Source organism: Mytilus trossulus, unplaced genomic scaffold (assembly GCF_036588685.1).
Source record: "Mytilus trossulus isolate FHL-02 unplaced genomic scaffold, PNRI_Mtr1.1.1.hap1 h1tg000247l__unscaffolded, whole genome shotgun sequence".
In the NCBI taxonomy this organism is placed as follows: domain Eukaryota; kingdom Metazoa; phylum Mollusca; class Bivalvia; order Mytilida; family Mytilidae; genus Mytilus; species Mytilus trossulus.
This window is the reverse complement of record NW_026963318.1, coordinates 2,939,686-2,945,685: the sequence shown is the minus strand read 5'-3', so window position 1 is coordinate 2,945,685 and position 6,000 is coordinate 2,939,686. Positions and strand designations below refer to the sequence as shown.

At 30.4% G+C, this 6,000-nt stretch overlaps 1 protein-coding gene across 1 annotated transcript in view; it reads left to right on the top strand.

The window, feature by feature from the left end:
* Positions 1 to 1,583: 1,583 nt before the first annotated feature.
* Positions 1,584 to 6,000, top strand: part of LOC134701581 (CD82 antigen-like) — a 29,691-nt gene continuing 25,274 nt past the window's right edge. Inside the window, exon 1 of the mRNA XM_063562714.1 lies at positions 1,584 to 1,670. The gene's annotated coding sequence lies outside the window, so the exon portion shown is untranslated. The remainder of the gene's footprint in view (positions 1,671 to 6,000) is intronic.

Below are 6,000 nucleotides of genomic sequence, written 5' to 3'. Positions count from 1 at the left end.
TTTCATTGTTAACATTTTTCTACTTATAATTCACCTCTATAGTTAAAGGGATTTAACGTTAAATTGAAGTTCACATGAATAGAATACCTTAGTTGTATTTGGCAAAACTTTTAGGAATTATGGTTATCAACTTCAACTTCTTTTTTTTATTTTTGTTTTATTCGAACGTCACTGATTAGTCTTTTGTGTAGACGTTTTTACGGTATACATCATTCAAAGCTGTGTTCTTTTTGAAAAAATCCAATAAAACGTCGAAATAATCGTAACGTCTCCGCATTGCAGGCCGTAAACGTTGATTTTTGACGTTTTTCACTAACACCAAGGCAAGGTAACACATTGATTATTAGACAAAAAACAAAGTCGGTGACCATATGATTATTTTATATCATCAAAACAGAAATTTATATGTCAACATATGATATATATATATTTTTTTTTTAAGAAAAATATATGAAGTAGAATTAATATTAGACATTTGCCGATTTTAAGACAAATTTTATATGTTTTTCGTCGATTTTATGTGCTTCAGTTTTATGTACAAATATGCTCCCATATTGAAAAAAATCAATCTGAAATATTTCAGATAATAAAAAAGATAAATGTATTATTTTTTTCGATTTCATTCAGTTGTAGTTAATGATCATCGAGCCAAGATTGTATGCAAAATTTTAGCATAATCTGTGGCATAGTTCATTTACTGTTCCATGGCATGACCTTAACTAATGCTCTTTTGACATAATGTATCAATTTTAAATTCTATATATTTATTTATTTGTATTTCATACAAAAAAGTCATGTTAGCATATATATTGACGTATCAGAGACTACTGTGTTATAGTAATCTCAGGGTACAACCCGCTTGAAATAACAACTAAAAAGTTAAGAAAGATAATTAATTGAAATACTTTAAATTGAGACTTTAAAGAATTAGATTAATCATATTTAGTGTTGACTCACTGTTTCATGATTGCTTTATATACAAACAGTGTACAACTCACGGGGGTCAACTTCCTATTATTGGGTATACGGGGATGTGCCAAAAATAAGGGTCATAATTTTGCGAGATTTCATATAAAAATGACCCTCCATTTTAACGTCATCCTATATTAAAATGCATTTACATTTGATAAGTGTATATTGATTTGGGGAATGATCTACATATCATATATAAATATGCTATTGAGAATGTCAATTCATATATAAAAAAATAAGGATAGCTGGTATCAGAGACATATATACACATGTATATATGTCTCTGCTGGTATATTTATGAATTATGAGTGATATAAGTATAGGTCAATCTTTCTTAAATATTTATATAACTATTATGTACTGAATTTCAGTGAATGTTATATTAAAATTGGTACGTTTTTTGAGGCAAAAATGGCACACCCCTACCAAAAAAATATCGAAGTTACCCCCCCCCCCCCCCCCCCCCCCCCCCCGTGGTACAACCAGAGACATATAATACAATATTATATGTCTCTGGTACAACTAACCTAGGAACAGTATGTTCCCGAACTAACTTGGGTTATATTTTTTCGCTTGAGATTGCACTGCACTCTTTGAGGTAAGTTGTCGTTCGTAAAGGGAAAAAAATACGGCGTCGCTTTTTATGACACTTCCGTTACACCCAAAACAGGTTCAGTACTGCAAAAACATTTAAGCAAGTAAGTGCTAAATTACACTGTTTTTGACACCCTAGGTTGCAAATTGTTTTATCATTTTACAGTTAAAACATTAATGCATGCATTTACAGAACGAATGATTATTTTGCATTCATGAACATGATGAAATATCGCTTAAACTTAAAGAAAACAATGTTGATATTTGCATAATTTGACGTTTCCACAGGAATGCGCACAAAATCATGTTATCAATAAATAGCAACAAAGTAAAAAAAGTAAAATTCTACTTCCTTTAGTGTGCATTGTCACCTTTTTACAAATCTTCAAGTCCTCTGACTGAGCTGCTTAGGCGTAATAGTTTGTCAAAAGACTACATTTGGAATATATGCCCCCTACATTTCATTTGACTTGTACATGTATAATTTTCCGCATGTTTAGTTAAAAATAGGAGGCAGACAGTACCTGTGAAAGGGGACGAAGCCAATGATTATTTTTTTTTTAATTCAAACATATTTTAACTTCAAAATCTGTTAAAAACAGTTAACCAATAGGACAATACACCTTATCACTAATCCGGGCTGACCTGGCCGTTGAACTTTTGACGCATACAACAATCACTTTTCCATTGTGGCGTCAGATATTTTGTTTTATGACGTCAAAATTTTACAGGATCTGTATGATATCCAGTAATGGCGGACAAATAGAAATAAGGTGTATAGAACTGGCAAAAGTTTATTAAGATTGACGAATCCGGGTCCGTTCGCGCCCATTCATGTTCGCCCCCTTTCACTTTCGCACCCTAAATGTTTGCACTCAAAGTCTGTTCGCACCCTACATGTTCGCGCCCAATTTTAATTGGTTTTGGGTTTAATAACTTTGTAATCAAGTAGTATTCTTATAAGTATAATTGTTTTTCGTTGTCTCATAATAAAGTGACAGCGTTTTTTATTTTGTTGTCTTGAGTAAATTATGCTTTGGATATATAGTGATCGATAGTGTATTGTTAAAAAAAAAATTATTTGTTTCTAAATAAAGTGGGATTCTGCCAACGTTTTATTTTATGTTGAATAACTCTCAATCACGTTTTGGTTAGTGTATTGCTATAACTTTGTTTCATTGACTTGTTTCAAAATCGAGTGAGATTCTGACTACGTTTTTTTTTTGTGTGTTGAACAAATTTGATCATATTTGATTATGTTTTGGTTATACAGTAATAGTGTATTGCTTTATTGTCGAGCCTTCGACTTTTGTCGAAAAAGCGAGACTAAGCGATCCTACATTCCGTCGGCGGCGGCGTCCACAAATATTCACTCTGTGGTTAAAGTTTTTGAAATTTTAATAACTTTCTTAAACTATACTGGATTACTTCCAAACGTGGACAGAAGCTTGTTTATGATCATAAGATAGTATCCAGAAGTAAATTTTGTAAAAATAAAATTCCATTTTTTCCGTATTTTACTTATAGATGGACTTAGTTTTTCTGCAGGGAAACATTATATTCACTCTGTCATTTCTGTGGTTAAAGTTTTTGAAATTTTAATAACTTTCTTAAACTATACTGGATTACTTCCAAACGTGGACAGAAGCTTGTTTATGATCATAAGATAGTATCCAGAAGTAAATTTTGTAAAAATAAAATTCCATTTTTTCCGTATTTTACTTATAGATGGACTTAGTTTTTCTGCAGGGAAACATTATATTCACTCTGTCATTTCTGTGGTTAAAGTTTTTGAAATTTTAATAACTTTCTTAAACTATACTGGATTACTTCCAAACCTGGACAGAAGCTTGTTTATGATCATAAGATAGTATCCAAATGTTAATTTTGTAAATATAAAATTCCATTTTTTCCGTATTTTACTTATAAATGGACTTAGTTTTTCTGAGGGGAAACATTACATTCACTCTGTGGTTCAAGTTTTTAAAATTTTGATAACTTTCTTAAACTATCCTGGTTTGTACCAAACTTAGACAGAAGCTAATTTATGATCAAAAGATAATATGCATAAGGAAAAATAAATTCATTTTTTCCGTATTTTACTTTTAAATGGACTTAGATTTTCTGCCAGGAAATAACATGTTCACTCTGTGGTTAAATTTAAAAAAAAAATACTTTCTTTTGCTACTTTTAATTTGTACCAAACTTAGACAGAAGCTTGTTTAAGATCATAAGCTAGTATTTAGAAGGAAATTTTGATAATATTTTGTACCTGTGTATCTGTTTTTTACTTATAAATGGACTAAGTTTTCTTCCAGTTAACATTACATACAGTCTGCAGTTAAAGTTTTTAAACATTTATTAGATTCATAAACTATCCTGGATTTTTACTAAACTTGGACAGAAGCTACTTAAAATCAAAAGATAGTATCAAGAGGAATATTTTTATTGTTTTTTTCCTCATTTTGTTGAGCCTGTGAATTTCAGAAAAAGTAGGCGAGACACTGGGTTCCGCGGAACCCTTACAATTTTTTTTATTGTATCAAAGGAAACAAGCTGTTAAAAACAATTATCTTTTGTTTTTTTCATTTGAATTTGAAATCTTCAATCTTTTACTCATACCAAGCTATAAATACATTCAGTATTTACAGGAAAGCAATTAAAAACAACAATCATGATTTTCCAATTATTCAACTAGAATTTGAATTAAAATTGGGCGCGAACGTACCTTGGGTGCAAACGTGTAGGGTGCGAAAGTATATTGGGCACGAACGGACCTGATACCAAGATTGATTAACAGGCATGACAGAAGATGATTTAATTTAATACAATGTATTTTATTTGAAATATCTTTTTAATGAAGGTGCACAAATCTTGATTTTTTCAAAATGTGAATTTCCTGCAATTGAAATGTGGTTTAGATTTGTTGTAGTAAACATAAAACCATGAACATTGTAGATAGGCTACAATTCTGTTTCTTTGATTTCTAACCAATTTACTTATGTACATGTAATTGAAATCTGTTGACAAAGAACATCAAGCACCATCAATAGGGGCATTGTGTTTGCCCTAAATTTTACAAAATTCTGATCTTCTATTTGCATCACAATATTATGAAATGTTTTGCACCTCATCAAACATGACAGCATCAATCATCTTTAGAACAGGACTGACTAATAGACTAACAGGATGTGGCCTGTAAAAATATATTTTTGGACTGGTCAAATTTTTTTAATTTAGCATGTTTAGGGATGACATCAAAAGTTCAATGTAGGATAAAAAATGTAATTCACATAGTTTTTTTATCCTACATGTACATCGATCTTTTGAAGTCGTCCCTTATTTAGTAACTCATGAATTCCTATGATAGAAATTTGAAGAATCAACAATTCGGTCATGTAAATGCCAAACCCCTATTACTATGACTGGACAGGAATAAAAAGGGATTTTAATTGGGACAAATGTCTTAACTTCAAAAGAAAAAAGTTAGACCCACATTTTTCAGTTATGAACAGTAATACATTTGTTCAATAAAATATCTTTGATCATGAATAGAATGGATATGAAGTTATACAGTGTACAACATGTACAATGGTGAAGATATAAAATTAAAATTTAGATTATTTTTTTTATCATTTTGTATGTACATCATTTTGTCATGCATATGTTTGTACCTGATTTATATTAATACTGATCATTACTGCTCTACCATTATCTGCAAGATATACTGGTTTGGCTCTTGACCATGTTGACCCAAATTGATTCCACCCACTTCAATACTTTGTTAGATTTTAAGAATGATCGGAATGTATTGAAATAATTAATTAATTAAGGAATATAATCAATGAATATAAATTGTTATATAAATATCATGTATATGATTGCCCAGGATTTGAAAAGAAATGCAACTTTGCTGTTTGTAAACATTATATAATAGATATATACATTGTACAGGTGTATCTACAAAAAAAAATGTAAGAAGATGGGGCATCATGAGTGCCAAAGAGACAATTCTCTATCCAAGTAACAATCTATAAAAGTAACCCATTATATGTCAAAGTTAGGTCTTCAAGCCTTTGAAGACACTGATGAACAGCAAACTTTGAAGGGCCAAAAATAATGACTAGTGTAAAACCATTCAAGCAGGAAAACCAACGTTCTAATAAATCTATACATGTATAAAAAAACGAGAAACACTGATGAACCACATCAACAAACACTGAACATCATGACTAAGGACATGTTTTATAGTAAAGAGAACCAAAGATATAAAATTGAAGTTGGTCAAGAAAAACTGGATTTGAAACGTCTTTTGTCAATTTCTATTTTGATGTCCCATAGTTAACATGGTTAAATCCCTTGATTTTCTCTAATGATATATTCATTTCTATTTTTTGGCGTTTCTGTTGAATGAACATGATGAATATTAAATTC